This window comes from Crassostrea angulata, chromosome 8 (assembly GCF_025612915.1).
Source record: "Crassostrea angulata isolate pt1a10 chromosome 8, ASM2561291v2, whole genome shotgun sequence".
Taxonomy (NCBI): Eukaryota; Metazoa; Mollusca; class Bivalvia; order Ostreida; family Ostreidae; genus Magallana; species Magallana angulata.
This window is the reverse complement of record NC_069118.1, coordinates 57,536,103-57,553,809: the sequence shown is the minus strand read 5'-3', so window position 1 is coordinate 57,553,809 and position 17,707 is coordinate 57,536,103. Positions and strand designations below refer to the sequence as shown.

General features: G+C 34.3%; 1 protein-coding gene across 2 annotated transcripts in view; it reads left to right on the top strand.

The window, feature by feature from the left end:
* The window catches only part of LOC128158922 (serine-rich adhesin for platelets-like), a 93,279-nt gene that overhangs the window by 3,195 nt on the left and 72,377 nt on the right, over positions 1-17,707 (top strand). The window contains exon 1 of one of the 2 annotated variants that reach the window (XM_052821913.1): positions 6,759-7,016. The exons of the other annotated variant lie outside the window; for it this stretch is intronic. The gene's annotated coding sequence lies outside the window, so the exon portion shown is untranslated. Of the gene's footprint in view, positions 1-6,758; positions 7,017-17,707 lie in introns of those variants that run through there. 2 annotated transcript variants of the gene reach the window in all.

The window sequence follows — 17,707 nt, the reverse complement described above, 5'->3', positions numbered from 1 at the left end:
AAGTTGGTTGCCACATGGCTCGTATCAAGATATCCTTTTAACCAAGGCGGAGAATAAAACCGATTGACCGAAAGATCGATTTAGTTGTGAAAACAATAACAAAAAAAATTCATTGTTTAGCAGCTCAATTTGACCGTATAATATAAGTGTAACACTGTCCTTGTTTATTCGTTGAGTATTAAAAAAGGATTCCGTACTTAGGACGTGCACATTGTCATTATTTTAAAATCAAAATTAAAACAGATAAACAACATGTAGTTGTAAACCAGACACTTTCTGCCGTAAATTATATACATGTAAGTTAGTGTCACATTGTCTGCCGTAAATTATATACATGTAAGTTAGTGTCACATTGTCGTAAATTATATACATGTAAGTTAGTGTCACATTGTCTGTAAATTATATACATGTAAGTTAGTGTCACATTGTCTGTAAATTATATACATGTAAGTTAGTGTCACATTGTCGTAAATTATATACATGTAAGTTAGTGTCACATTGTCTGTAAATTATAAACATGTAAGTTAGTGTCACATTGTCTGCCGTAAATTATATACATGTAAGTTAGTGTCACATTGTCTGTCGTAAATTATATACATGTAAGTTAGTGTCACATTGTCTGCCGTAAATTATATACATGTAAGTTAGTGTCACATTGTCTGTCGTAAATTATATACATGTAAGTTAGTGTCACATTGTCGTAAATTATATACATGTAAGTTAGTGTCACATTGTCTGCCGTAAGTTATATACATGTAAGTTAGTGTCACATTGTCGTAAATAATATACATTTAAGTTAGTGTCACATTGTCTGCCGTAAATTATATACATGTAAGTTAGTGTCACATTGTCTGCCGTAAATTATATACATGTAAGTTAGTGTCACATTGTCTGCCGTAAATTATATACATGTAAGTTAGTGTCACATTGTCTGCCGTAAATTATATACATGTAAGTTAGTGTCACATTGTCTGCCGTAAATTATATACATGTAAGTTAGTGTCACATTGTCTGCCGTAAATTATATACATGTAAGTTAGTGTCACATTGTCTGCCGTAACTTATATACATGTAAGTTAGTGTCACATTGTCTGCCGTAAATTATATATATGTAAGTTAGTGTCACATTGTCTGCCGTAAATTATATACATGTAAGTTAGTGTCACATTGTCTGCCGTAACTTATATACATGTAAGTTAGTGTCACATTGTCTGCCGTAAATTATATACATGTAAGTTAGTGTCACATTGTCTGCCGTAAATTATATACATGTAAGTTAGTGTCACATTGTCTGTCGTAAATTATATACATGTAAGTTAGTGTCACATTGTCTGCAATTTAAAAGTAAAAACGGCAAGATAAATCATTTCGATCTATACTGATTTTGGATTGACATGTATATTTACACGCATATATACACGTGCTGCTAACCGCACTGGTCACTATCTATGCATGTAGTCGGGTTTAAGGACCTGTAAAGATGACGTAACAATAGGAAGATGGTCAGATACAAAGCGCAATACCATGTATCCTGGTCATCCCCCGTATCCTTATTGAAACACAAATGGTAGAGACTTCTACACCCGACACAAGTAAGTCCTTATATCAACGCGTATCACTAATTTAATCATTTTCCCCATGTTACAAATAGGCAAATACATATGTATGTTTGTGGAAGGGGGGATGGAGGGGGTATGCGAAAAATTAATATAGTAAAGGGGTCTAAATGTGCTTTATAAATTAGCTGCAGGTCTGTAGCTCCCGGTCTGAAAAAAATCGGATGGACGACCTGCGAGCTCAGTCCAAATCTAGCACATTTTTTTTGTGCGCCGTAAATTGCAGATTTTTACTATGGGAGGCACTGTAGCTCCCAGGTCGTCCATCCGATTTTTTTCAGACCGGGAGCTACAGACCTGCAGTTATTTATAAATATATTATTTCTTGATCTTTCTCTGTTTTGGTTTAACGACGACAGTCATGTAATCATTTTAATATTAAGCGTTTTGGTATTGTGATAATCAAAGACAATTCCATATGGTGAGCAATGAAACAGAATACATGTATACAGAGACCTATATAATATCTATATACACGTACATATGTAAACTCAGCTGCGATCCTCCATTGGTATCCATTAGAGGAACATAATATTGAGTTTCTTTACATGCATTGGCAAATTCTGCCATGATTTTATGGTATCCTTAATTAAATACTAGTATATTGACCGCAAGTCGGTAAAATTAGCACGGTATAGCTAGCAACAGAACCTAAAACTTATTTCAGCAGCAGTACTAATGCACTGAGCCATGAGTTTAGCAATAGGCTACATCTGTACCGACTTAAATCATAGAAGCCTACTAGAAACGGGAATCAAATGCGTGATGTATTCACATCTCATCATTGAATCATTGTTCCAGTATTGGGTCTTATTTTTTACCTAGATATTTTTTTCCTGTTTATTGTATTAGCATTTAATGTCTTTGTTGTTTCTGCTGTCCCCAAAAAGTCGACCGGGTCAGATTTTTCGTGCATTCATGCATATGAATGTTCACTTGAATCAATTGCCTTTGAAAATTGAGAGGAAGGAGGCAATCCTTGCCCCATCTTCCTGTTGCTATGCGCCTTCATCAAACGTCAACCATAGGCTACCGAGGGGGGGGGGGGGGGGGGAGGGGGTCTTGAGTAAAGTAAGGATGTCGACCGAGAAAAGTAATGTAGCTACTTATATAGAGTTTTAAGATAAGTCAGTTACCGAGTCTCAGAATTTTATTGTTCTCTCTATAATGAAATGTATCTTAAATTTTCACTTGTATTGTCAATATCAATGAAGCGTTTCTGAACAGTAGAATGAAAAGATTGTAAAAATTAATACTTGAGAAGCTAGTGGTGGTTAACTTTTATTTTTTTTTCTTCTGTGAAACACGAAGGTAACATGAACTGCAATTACTCAGGTACTTAAACTGTGTTTTGCCTTGTTTCAGAAGTTCAGTGTTATGTTACATATGTATTCAACAGAAAGTTCAGCTTCTTGCACTGCTATTGTCTGCGTTGACCCGGCCTAGCTGTCATTGGGTGATGCCTTATTCTCGGTCACTGGGTGGCGGGCGATAAATAGTTTTACACAAGATGATACGTATTGATAGGCCAAACGGGTTAACGTGTACCTAATGTTAAATTTACAGGCTATAAAGTGAGTAAGCAGCTACAGTAAACAGGCACGTAGCACCAAGTGGGGGGGGGGGGGGGGGGGTCGGGGGGGGGGGGGGGCTGCCCCCGACTTTTTCTCGCAGGAAGCAATTTTCTTAAATTAACATATGAAAAATTGAATTACTAGTATCATGGAGTTGCCCCCCCCCCCCCTACTTTTCTTGAGTATGTAAAAAATTGGTAAGAAAATTAGGAAATTATGAGTGACATTGAAAATTGAAGTTATAGATATTCCATGCCAGCCCCCTAACCCCCCCCCCCTTTCCAACGGATTAGGATTTTGAAGATTTTGGAAATGTTGTTTTTTTTGTTTTGTTTGATTTGCTTGTCAAGATTTTTTGGATGAGTCTGCCGCCCCCCCCCCCCCCCACACCACCACTTTCAAAAACGATTCTACGTTCATGGTATAAACGACAGTCTTTTATATCTTGAATTAAAAGGATTTACAAAAAAGGAAAGAAATAATGGACGCTTATATATGGTCATATTGATGGGATTTATTTTACCCACCCTATCAAATAAATCTGCAATTTTTGTATTCTCGCCTTCACAGTCTGGATCAATCTTCCTTAAAGCCAATTAGCTCGGCACATGCCCCCCCCCCTCACACCCCTTCCCCCCCGCCCCCTCCCCACATTGTTTGAAATAGTTCTTTCCGGGTAACACAGCTTCCAGTGATCCTACACACCTCTATGGATTCCAGGTCCGCACCCCTCCTCAATTAAGTGGGTACATGTATATATGTTTATTACTACATGTAATTAGAACCCAATAACAGGTGCAATATGGTGTGCTACTGTTGAATTCTGATCTTAATAATAATATTTATAAGCCCCCGTTAATTATAACTGATCTGCCTCTTTTCACGGACATTTTATTCTGTAACCTTATACTAATTATCCACGTTTTCCCCAACTGTGGTATAATTATCGATCAGTCCCCATGTACCGCCAGCTCGTTAATTAAGCGAGGCGGACATTTTGAATGCCAATGCTGCAGACTCCAAAATCAGATTACGACAACCAAAAGTCGATTTTGACGAAACAGTGACAATTTGACGGAATCTTTATCTATAGCATCTTGGACCCAGGATGTCTCTATATCTTCGTTTTTCCGGTACTAATGGCGCCTCTTTGTTGGCCGTTTTATTGCGACTTGTCCGTCGGAGGTTCAATTTTTAAGCGTTTTAGGGGGAATAATCGATTAGTTTTCTCCGGCAACCCTTGTTTTTCTCCGAATCCCGAATAATATTTTGGCGGTTTCTATGGTAATCGGTGGCCACGTCTGGTTACAAAACAGAACCGCTCGTGCTTGTTTTCTTGCTGTCTTTGATGAAATATTCAACAGGTAGCAAGCTTTTCTTTGATTAAAAGAGAACGATGTCTACGTACGTGTATGCGTGCGCGCGACTTTGATGCCGGAAATTGTCATATTGGAAAGACGAGAGAGAGAGAGAGAGAGAGAGAGAGAGAGAGAGAGAGAGAGAGAGAGAGAGAGAGAGAGAGAGAGTATACAACCTAGCTGTATGGTATTCATAGTGAAGTTTTTAAAAAAAATTATATTTCATAATTCTCTTTCAAACTTTGAGTTCATAAATTTGTTCATACATAGTAGATTATAGTCAATCTTCATTTAGCAGATAAAACATCCTGATGGAAAAATTAAAACTAAAAAGTCAATTAGTCATATTCAAAATTGATACAGCATATGTTTTAGATGATGGGTATGTAAGGCTGACGGCTTATCGTGACATGCTATCTCCTCATTAATATCCCCACTGGTAATTATTACGATAATTAATGTTTTTGAAGCAGTCCTGATCAATTAGTCGCCGGCTACAGCAGGAGAAATGTCTGAATTCATTGTCAGTTCCATATTAAATATATGTTCCAGTCGCCATAGAATTGCCTAAGTAAAAGTATGCTAGCATCAATATAAATATTAAAAATTTGAATGAAATATTAAAAAAGAAATTAAATGGAAAATGCGTGATGTATCTATCAACTGCTTTCATTTTGAGAACTTCTTTAAAAATGTATAATTTTGAAGTCATTTAAAAACATTAAGTCGAAGCGTGTTAAAGAATCCCATGTGAACTTTTATTAACTAATGGTATTTGACAAGACCTATTTATTAAAAGAGACAGGAACTGCATGTTGAGATCTAGGGACTGAATATAAAAGGAATCATAAATATAAAATAGTTTTGATTTTTTTAAAGACTTTGTCTTTACATTGCATTATAAAATTCTATTTGTTGTTTTAAAAGTAACTTTTCCTGATTCGGTGAAGTAGTTTGCTACTTAACAACCAAACATAGAAACTCGTGTGTACTTGAGTGAAACTAAAGTGTACTTATTCATAATAAATGGAATCTATACAGTCATTATTCTACCAGCATGCTCCCGTAAGCGAGGTGAATCAAAAATGAAATGTAAAAGTGAAATTAATCCCTTTATTTAGATTTAATCAACGAAGGATAAGAACGGCATAGATAGAGAAACATGAAAGTTAATTAAAATATCGGGAAAATTAAATCTGTCCAGACGTGCAGGATTTTATCACTGCGCTGTTTCCGGTTTGGTGGAACCTTCATGAAATGTACTCAGTGTGTGGTTCCCAGAATTACTTAATTCTATTTCTGCCCACTTATTGACCCCATGACACATGGCATTTGAAACATTTCAATATTTGATGTTTTCCGTTTGAAATTATCCATGTTCTCCACGTAAAATCTTTATGTCATCTTTACTCTATAACTTTAAATCTCATTTCGTTTTGTATCATATAATCATTTGTATTCCATGCATAATTTTTAATAATTCATCTTAAATCTTTATTCATTTTCCATATGCATGGTTTAACATCTTTTTGTTTAATTGTTATCTTGTAAAACCTGATAACATATGCGTGCATATTAATCACTTTAATCATTTGCCACGTTCTTTTTTTCCATCTATCATAGTAAGTCCCTGCTTTAGATCTGCGTTTAATAATTAAAATTGAGTATTTTGGCATCTGATTTTAAAACTACAGGAAAACAGGTTCAATGAAAAGAAAAAAAATATAATATATAATATAAATGTAGAAATTATAAATGAATAAAATTGTGTTTCGAAAACATAAATTTTCAGTATGAAAAAATAGTTAATAAGAAGAGAAACTAGTAAATTTACAAGATCATGCCAAACCAACTCAACTGCACACACCATTATTCCCAATTTTCCGTCTTTGAAATGCAGTAGAACTGATTTGCATTTATCCTTTAGTTTAAAAAAAAAGGAATTTAACGTTATGTTAATGCATTGCTACCGCGTGAAGAATTCAATAGACTGTTTTAACAATTATAAAAACAACAACAGATCGAGCTGACTTCCCTTCATGGACCATTTCCCTCGCCATATTAATCATAGCTTAAAATAGATTTAAAATCTCACTGGAAACGCTGAAACTGTTGCCTAGAAACGCAAGCCAACATCGCCTTGGTAAAGTCTTTATGACGTCACACCAGGTATCCGTTTTAGAGATGATATTTGCAGCAGTATTCTACCTAAGTTTACCTGTATTGGTGCCTACCTATCTAAGATAATCAATACCTACCTGACGCTATCTACCCCTCTCAGCCACCCTCAGTTTGGATACCAGCTGTAATTATGTAATATGGTCGGTTTTTCCATATCTTCCTGAAGGAACCGTTTTCCTCCGTTTGATACATTGAGCTGTTCTGTGATAATATATTGTGTGAACTTGGAAATTTGTGATTTTTATATATTTTTTTTCACTGGCATCGGCTACACATCTAAAAAAAAGGTGAGTTGATTCTCAGCAAAAAAACCCAAAAAAAACCAAAAAACAAAAAACCACCAAATGATGTGATATTTCAACTGCGCAAAAAAGATATGGCTATCTATTTTACTATTTACGGTATATATGGAGAAATGAATTTTAAAGAACTATAGTTGTAACCTTTTCTTTGGGCAGAAAGTATATGAAAAGAAAAGAAATCGAATGCAGGTTTTTTGTAAAAAAAAAAACCATCATCATTTATATGTGTATGTATGTATGTCACATCCAATTAATTTATAAATTTATAGTTGTTTGGTTTCTCAAACTATCTTAAATAATAAATAAAAAATTCTGGTCGTCCATAAAATCGTCCTAATTTCTACATACCAAATTAAATACAATACATTTTCCTAAATGGCCGAGTGCTGGTTCGTATTGGAAATCTGATGCATTTGTCAGATGGCCGTGAAAAATAGTCTTCATTTTGTCTCCACGAACTAATAAACGCCAGCCGTAAACTAAATACCGCCATGACGTGATCTCATTCTGTAGCTGAGGTAATGGAAAAGCGAACAATTTGTTGAGAAAGAATAAAAATTGATGCATAGTATTTGTTCATTCTGCGGTCGGATTGGGGGGGGGGGGGGTGATTTTTGTTAAAAGTGCACTTAAATGTAATACAATGAAGTACAGAAAATGAATCAATATTCTTTTTATGACGGCGATTGTCTAAAGAATCAATTAATTATTAATGTCAAATAACACCGAGTTCAATTAATGTGTTTAGAATCTCAGGATTCAGGAAAAAATGTAAATTTTTAATTGAATGATTTTATAAAGATTGATTTATTAATGCCTCGTAGAGAATAAATTGATTTCAGTCAGCCAAAAAAAGGGGGACTCGTAAGATTGTTGAAATGAACCAAAAATTACGCAACCAGTCTGTTCGTTTTTTCCCTATTTGTCGATTTGGCTTTAATGTTAGAAATGGCCATAAATCCCTAGAGATCTGTTAGCATTAATTTGTAGCTGGAATCCCCTGTGTAGTTAATGAATGCCAAATTAATTGACAGACTACGGTCAAGAGTGATTAATTCTACAGGTGAGATCGATAGGGAGGCTCAAAAAATATTTACACCTGGTCAAGTGTATGTTACCCCCTCTCATACCCCCCCCCCCCCCCCACCAACACCCCCAACCCGATTTTAGAGATGGATTACATTTTGAAGAAACTATCTCTATTTTGTAGTCTGTCTTTAACTTGGCCGATGAAAAGCTAAAAAAAGTTTAATGCGAATGAATATAGGGCTTGTGTTCACACTCATATGATACAGATATGATAAAAGGAGGGGGGGGGGGGGGGTCGGAGTCGTATGTGCTTATCTTTTCCACTCCTATGCCAGACTCGTTGCATTATAATATTTTACCACTGTTAATTTTATGCATTGGTGTCATTCAAAACCTTATCTGTTTATTGATGTATATTTTTCATTGTTGTCTGAATTTTCTCATCATAAAGCTATGCAGTCAATATTCCTCCTCGATGTAATTACATGATGTTACACAAGTTTTACTATTTATTACTATCGACTATTTATTTACATGTGTTTACATATGTATTTAAGCGCACATGTGCCGTTTATAAATAGACACCGATAATTAAAAGAATTTTAATGCCACAATGATCGATATTAAAATGTAGTGTAGTTTCAAGTTGACCGACGTTCCCTTCATATATCTGCCAACTCTATCTTAAACGTCTGTGGCACCCGTGTTTCTTTTCTCTCTCTCTCTCTTTTATTTATTCAAACAAACATCTTATTAAGAAGCATGTACATTTAAAGCAAAATATTCTAATCACAAATAATTTCTCAAATTAGTAAACAAATTATTTTTGGATCTAAATTTTTTCGCCCATTTTTCGCCATCATTCTGTAATCTAAGATTATATTTTAGTTTCTCTATAAAGTACACCCGTGCGTCTGGATCATATTGTTCATTTAAATGTATAAGTAGAAGAAAAAAAAACCAGATACTGATTTTTAAAAATATTAAAGGCAACCAAAAAAAAAAAAAAAAAAAGAATTGGGCCCTTTTAAGACATTGGTTGGCATGTTTTAATAAATGAGCAGGTAATGTAGACCTAATGTCTAATACCCGTTCCTTAGAACTTTTTCTCCCCAAATATATTGCTATAAACGTAATATACTAAATATAAACAGATACACGTATTTGAAAAATTTAACGAGAGAGAGAACAAATAGAATATATATGAAAGCTAGCAAGCACTTTCACTCCCAATGCTTTATTTAACATGTTGTGTCGATAAGCAGATGCACGGAGAAAGGATATCATTTTATTATAGCTCGGGGATTCTTTTTCTCTGAAATATTAATCACTTTCTTGTCAATTTACAGTTTATGCATCACTGAAATCGCACGCATTCATAGGAAAAATGCCCGTTATAGTTTCCTTTCAGTTTGTGGAGCAGTAATGGGTGTTTTTCAACAATATAGAATTCTCTTAGGCAAATAGCAGGAAACGAAATATCTGGGTTTAAAAAAAAATGATTTTAACATGATATCTATGATAAAATATGAAAAATTCTTCTGCCCTAGATTTTTTAATGAATTTTTTTACATGAATTTCTACTGATATAATTATTATTTAAAGATAAAAAAATAAGACATTTACCACACCGTTTGTTTAAGGGGTCATCTCAAAGTTTGTTAATTTTTAACATACATGTAGGACCCTTTAATGGTATTTTGCTTGAAATGTATCAATTTTGTACATTTTTTACATCTTTTTTAAACTTCTGCCCTAGGGATTTCTTTTTCTGTTCTACATATTAAAGTTATTGCTTAAAGGCATCAAATTGTCAAATAAAAAAACCCTTTTACCCCATGGTTTGTTCCAGGGGTCTTATCAAAGTTGTTTTTTGTATGCCCAATTTCCCAGTTTGCCAGATAATGGCTATTTTTTATTTGACAAAGACGGAAATGGTGATCTTTATAGTAATATTAAAACATTCAGACACATTTAAGTAATAAATAAATATATAACATCACATATTAAGGGTCATTAATATAAAATACATGGTTACTGTCTTGAAATATATGAATTAAGCTATATATAAAGGCGGGTTAAGAAAACATGACAGAGGGCTAGGCTTGCTGAACCCTCTTCACGTTTTCGACCTGAGCCCAAGTATAGCTTATACTTCGAGACATTTATGTTTATTCCACAATATAATATCAGTTTTACGCATCAAACGAGTTATTTTAAACAAAGGACTATACAGTAAAACACGGTTATAGCGAACACGCTTATAAGTGAATTTCATTCCCCAAGTCTCTATTTTATGTTATAAACTTGACGGACATAACGAATTACGCTTATAACGAAGTTAACTTACTTGTCCCTGGGACTTCGTTATAAGCGTGTTTTACTGTATATGGTTTGAGCCTAAAACGGCCCCCTTAAATGAACGTCGTCATTTTACTGTAATTCTTTGTTTTATTTGTATAGATATACATTTGTAGTTTTTCGTAATTTTAATTTTGATTTTAATGCCCCCAATTTAAAATTATGACATCATAAAGTTTACCTTTTCCCGACATTTTCGCATTTTTAGCATAAAACGGCTCGTTTTGAAGCAGTTTTTCTTTATGGAAACATTGAGCGACTGCTTGAAGAAACAAAATATTTTCACCAAAGATGTATCTCCCCAGTACATGTACCTATAAGTGACCAAAAGTTCGTTCTTGTTCAAAGAGTCGCTCTGTATTTCCCATTCGAAAAAAGATAAGAAAAATGTCAATTTTGTACTGATTTTGATTGAAATTATAAAAATAGCGTCACTTCTGACGTCATATACTGCCAGTGAGTGCATATAAATCAAATAAATAGGTGAAAAACATATTTTATGTCAACTCTTTTATAATATAACACAACAAATTGATGTATCTGAATCACTTTAAAAATATCGAATTATGGGGGCCAAATTTGACTAATATCATATACAGTTCTTTCGCTGAATATCTGCAGCTGAAACTATCACGCCATGGCGTCAACAAAGTAAAAAGATGACGTCACAATACAAATGAAACGCTGCGCGAAAGCGTGCGTACTCGTTCTGTACTCGGCCTCGTTAATACCGAATGAGCTTACGACTAATTAATACACATGAAATACAAACATAATTTTATGGAATTCACACAATTTTATATATTATCTAAAAATAACATACCCATTTTGAAAATGACGAAAAACAAAGCATAAAACAATCTTGTTACAAGAGGGGAAATTAAATCAATGCACAAGTTCTTTTTTGTCCTTCCGCGTCATTATCACGCAAAAACAAAACAAACAGGCAAACAAGATAAAATTTTATTATACCAGACAATGAGACATTGCAGTTAAAATTTCATCCAAATAAACATAATTTCGAAGATTATTCAAATCGTAGAAAATTGTAAAAAGGAAAATGAGAGTTTTCCCCGCAGTGTTTTATTAAAAGGGTGTCAAGTGACCGAAACACAACGTGTTTGAACCAATATGGCGTAAGTATAAACGCCCGAAATAAAACGGAATGCGAGACATGCAATCAAACATCGGGAACCCCAGTTTCGTGTGATTCTTATTTTTGCGCAAAAATTGCCGCTCATACAAATTACGGTAGACTATTTTAATGCTATATAAACATGTTGTATTCATTTTTATTTGAAATTATAAAAAAAGTTGGAGAAGGAATAAATTAGGTCAAGGAGATGATAATTTGTCCCTAAGTGTTAAATCAGTAAAAAAAATAATTTATTGGGAACTTTCCACTTCATAACCTTGGTTAATTGGAATCGAGTTGAATCGCCTGGAATTTCCAATTGTTCATGGGAAATCGATCGCATCCTACCGACAAAATTGTATGTTTGCCACAGAAACCATTTTCACGACTGCGTTGTCATAATGACAGTGATTTAGGCCTGATTTACACATAACTGATTGAAATAGCTCAGCAAAGGGAGAAATACAATTATCTCCATCATCTGATAAATTATATTGCCGCACTGAAAATGCCTGAGGTGTTCCTAATGTAAAGTAAGATTATAGATAATAGAATGGGACTAATTTCGAATTGATTGAATATATTGCTCAGATAAAGAATTAGATTTATAATGACATAATAATACTAGCCCGTGACGGATAAAAATGGATGATCTATTGCATAAAGTGATTAAATTCTACCAAAATTTTTTTTTGGCGTCCGTGGGTAATCCTCGATATATCTTCCATGTTGTGAAATTCTACTTAATCAATAAATACACGGTGTGTAATATGGCCTATATGTGTGTCTCCCATTTTTTCAGTACTTCCACAGAGCTTTATCTACATCAACTTAAAGGGGCATGGTCACGATTTTGGTCAAATTCTATCTTCTCTTTTAGATGTTTACAATGCTTCAGTAATACATTTCGAATTGTCAACCAAAATGATTGTCAATCATCCAATGATAAGTGAGATACAGTGCTCACGATTCGTTGTTTTGTAAACAAAACTCAGGTCCCGCTTTTTTTTTTACATTTTGAATTTACACTAAAATAAATGTGACAAACGACAGAACGGTTTATAAATGTTTAAAACGAACTAGCAGATAAAACAAATCAACTTTAGAAGAATTTTGACCGGTATATTGAAACAATAAAAACAAAACCAATGCACGAGCCTTGTTTACCAAACAAAGAATGTAAGCTCTGTATATTTCTTAAAATTCTACGACGACTGGGACTCAAATTTTGGCTGATTATTGAAAATGCATTACTTAATCAATGTAAGCAATAAAATTTAACCATGCCCATTAAAAACCGCAGTCAATTTCTACCAACGAAAACTGTACATAAACAAATCCTCGTAACCATTGGACTGATCATGACACTTCTAAGTTTGACACGCTACTTTTCCTTTCCATCCGGTCTCTCTCCACGGTACATCAATTCGAATTCGTGACGCCATTATACACTAATCCCACCGCGACTTTATACACTATTCCCACCGCGACTTTATACACTATTCCCACCGCGACTTTATACGCTATTCCCACCGCGACTTTATACGCTATTCCCACCGCGACTTTATACACTATTCCCACCGCGACTTTATACGCTATTCCCACTGCGACTTTATACACTATTCCCACCGCGACTTTACACCAATCTGTCGTTGAGCTCTCTCTACCAGGAAGCAACCATCTAGCCCGGAAGTGGAACCTCTGCATATAGCTATACCATATCCGCAAATAAGGACCGGAAGACGACCCGCTGTCACTTTACCCTTGTTTTACCCTTGGACCGGAAGCTAAACCAAATTCGATTCCAGCCACAACAGCACCCAGTAAGAAGACTGCTCTTAATTGCCTGTTTCTTGAATCTTGAAACTGAAGCTGTTGAACAAATCTGATAGACTCATTAGGCAGATAACGGCGACCTGCATATTGGGTGACAGAGTAACCGTTTGGAAATCAATAGGATTATGACTTCCATGACACAGCGGTATATGATTAAGAAATACCAAGTTAAGACTGCTGTAAAAGCTTTTTTATCTGTTGTCATCCAACACCTTGCGTGGGGAGGTATGAAGGGATCTAGTTTTTCCTTTACCGACATTATTTCCCCCGCTCGTTAATTTCGCCTGCAAGCTCTTCACGCAGCAACATGTATTTGCAATCAACTGGACATCCAAGCTTTCTGATAACATGCCATGAAAAATTGCCAAATTCCAACGGTTCAAATCTAAGACCCTAATTGAATGGCTCTCAAGAACCTCTGCTTAGCTGTGATTGACCAATAAAAGTCTGCTGGAGTTGAGGAGTCATAAAGCGAGATGGGAACAGGTTTTATCTTTGCATTGCATTCGAACACGAAGTCGTGAGATGGAATAGATCTCTATGGACATGGTATGCGTGGGTGGAGAGAATTCGGGATAGTAAATATATTTTATGTATAAAGTAGAGAATAGAATCACTAACTAAAACAGTTTTTATGACCGTCGGATTAAATTGAAAGTTAAGAATTATTAAATAAAGAATAATTCCTGAACTCCTTTACTTTTTGATGTTTTGTCAGTTGCCGCATCCAGGCTGTTACTCGTAGATTATAGCTAGAAACATGTGCTAATCATGCCTTGATTCACATCGCGTGCAGCATCAGATCAAACTAGTTGCTCTTGTACAACATTCCAACAACAAATAGTGTCTAGTTCCTCGCCATCGATTGATTCTGTTCTACCTGTGCACAGGTAAAGAAAGAGCACGGGTTTTTTCTGTCATGCAAACCACCCGTTACCATCGAGACCTTGTTAATTAAGGGGTTCTCCTTTTCTTTGTTCTTCCGCCTTGTTCAAAGCTGTTCACTTCCGGTTTTGATCAGAACTGTATAGAAAGGGACAAAGATGGAGCCAACGGCGTCTTTACGGTGAAGAGATGGATAACGATAGGAGAAGTAACTCAATTTTTGCTCTTTCGGAGAAAGAAAACGTTTGCTGGGATATTGCTAATTTGCTTATAATTTGCTAAACGTTCATTAAATCGGTCCACGGAATCCATTGAATCAAGAATTTATGTATTTAAAGAACCATTGTCAAAAAAGTACGCAATGTCATTGAAAATCTAAATCTTCTTAAACTCATTAAAAATGAGGTCCGCGAAAAATATCGAAATGGGTGGAAAAAGATAGAAATTGCCCTGACTGTAACATAAGTTTTTTCACAAAAAATAAAAGTGATTCAATCCAATACTCGTCTATGTAATTGAATGGAATGATCCCTACAAAATGACAACAACTTCATATGTTACATTTGTAGATACATTTTTAAAATCAAGATACATTGTCTTCCGAAAATTAATCACCGATCAATATTATATTGACGACACTAACTGATGAAAAAAAAATAAAATTCTATTTAATGGAGAGGAAAAAAAACCTAATTTGAAAAACCAAAATGGGAAAAAAAGATAATGGTTTGTGAATTGATGATCAAAACCTTTTATTGCGAGATAAAAGAGAGTAACAGTTGTAGGAATACAGCGAGAGGCCATGACGACTTCAAAGCTCCAGTGGAGAGCTCAAGCGGTCTGTTGTATTGATCTAAGGGGACTCTTCCTTTTATACTGAAGGCAGGCCGTGACGGGCTGATTTCCAGAAACAATACATAAACGCAATTAAATCTAATCAACTCCTTTGTCGTTTTTCTTGGAACTGTTAAATAAACGGGATCGTTACATGTGATCTCGGAGAAACAATGACTCTGCAGTTTTAACTATATACAAACGTATATCCGGTTAATTTTTCGCGTGTCACAAAATTTGCGAAAATGGGGAAAATATGTAGCATTTTTAATCTGCGTCAGTCATTTTTTGCGATTTTAAAAGTTTCTTATAGAAAATGATACAGGATATAATTTTTGCGTATTCAATACTTTGCGATTTGAAAGAGGTCGCTAAAAAAGCAAATAATAGATAATTGCGAAAAATACCGGATAAACGGTATTATGAAAGTAAAAACTGGACGCATGAAATTCTCGGAATATCTCGGAGATAACGTATTACATTTTATGACATATTGAAACCTAGGTCCGATTTAATGGTGTTTCCTTCCTTTCCAAGAGGTCCACGGAACGGTGTTTTGTCCTGTAGAGGTTATAACGTCACATTTCTAGCTCATGATGCAAAAATACTAAATTTTGTCCGGATATCCTAAAACTATTAATCTAAACAGAATAACAACAAAAACAGTAACATCAAAACTAGTACTACAATCAATCAAAGTACTTAGGTACTGACGAGAGTTAATACATGTATTTATTGATTATTATGAATTTTGATATCAACGATATGTGATTTCGCATGACAAGTAGTTTCTTGGCTTTATTTGAATAAATATGAATTATTGGGCTTTTACGACAAGAAGGCCGAGATATAGACGGCTTACCTCATATGAATCACGTTCATTGTGTATTGTGTAATATTCAAAGATAGGATAAACGTCGTTGAACTCTACGACGCATTATGTATCAGTAATCGAAATATTTCTGGAAAAGTGCAATCTTAAACAAACAGACGATAATAAAGTCTAGTCTACGCCAGTAATGGTTCTTTCTTTAGTATGGATAGTATGTCCTTGATCTTAAACGTAACTGCTGTAATCGAGCTCTGGCGTAGGAATACAAACGACTACAAAAATATCTAAATTGTTCATACTACATGTATTTAAATTCTGACTATTTATAAGGTATTTATAAATAAATTTCCTTGAAAAACTGTGCTTCTGCATACATAACATCGAATTTATCGATTATTTTCAAGTACGGCGTCTTGTCAGCGGTGATGATTTGTGCTTAGGTCTACTTTTTTTTTACTTCCGGCTTGTCAAAGTAACTGCATCAGAGATTTAATTAAAATCAATTTTCAAAATACAACTGTTTACCACATTTTCAACTATAGCATTTCCGTCAGCTAGAAATCAGTGAATACATTGTAGCAAATAAAAAGGTGTTGAAAGTTTGATTGTAAGTATCAAAGGGACAAACTAATATAGAACTTAAACAGTTTAGTCATTTTGACCATTTAAAGTTTAAAATTGTCAGAGATCAGTTGTTTTGATACGCACTGGTTTTATGTACTTTTATCATGTGTTAGAAGTAAATGTGAACTTTTCCCCAGCAAAACAAAGTGTTTGATGATGAAGAGACCGAGCACAGGTAAAATTCGTGACACAAGCTGTAGATGAGTCAGCTTACTTAATGAATATTAAATTAATCCTCGACAAAGTGCACGTGCACGACCTGAGAATGCAGTTAACATATTTTCACCCTTTTTTCGGAAATAGCAACATAACAACGCTCCAGCTGATATGTACAATTATTCAGTGAATTATTAACGAATACTTGTTTCTACGTGTTCAAGGTTTGATCTTAATGTTTGTTTTAATTGAGTCATGGTTTACGATAGCGATGCAATTACATATAATTTGCTTGTAATTTTCTCATATTAAACTACATTTTTAGAAAGAAAAAAGCTTTAGATGTTTATTAATAAATAGACCTATATGTTCTGTTTGTGGGGAAACTAGGTAAAATATAGAGACAGAATGAAATTTTTAACACCTAATCTTTTGCGCTTTGAAAAAAACAAAACCATCTAGCTTCTGTTGACAGTCTGAAATTTCATCACAAAAATTCAGGAAAACAAGAAAGTTTCATAAATGGTATTTCTTACAATTTCTTTGAGCACAAATAAAAGGCTTTGGTTACTTATATATAATATTTTATATAGGAACATAAATTGATCTCTTCCCTAACAGTGTCATGAATTAAAACTTTTTAAGCTTTTTGCAGAAAAATGTATATATTTCATAGCAAAATAAACACATGTAGAGTTTTTGTTGCTTTAGATTTGAGTATGTTAAATGGGTACATCTTGTAAAGTTATTTGAGAATAGCTAAAATGACTGGTGGGTTTTGGAATTCACACAATTATAAATGCTAAGTTAAGCTATTCCTCATCCGTAAAAAGTTACAATCTAATAATTCTTCTCAGTATTTCATCAATACAATCGTTTTAACCTTTAAAACCAACAATTTTGTTAACAAAGTTCGATCAAAAGTCATGCATTAAATAATTAAAAAAACAAGAAAGAAATTGTACCCAGATTAAAGGTTTTCTA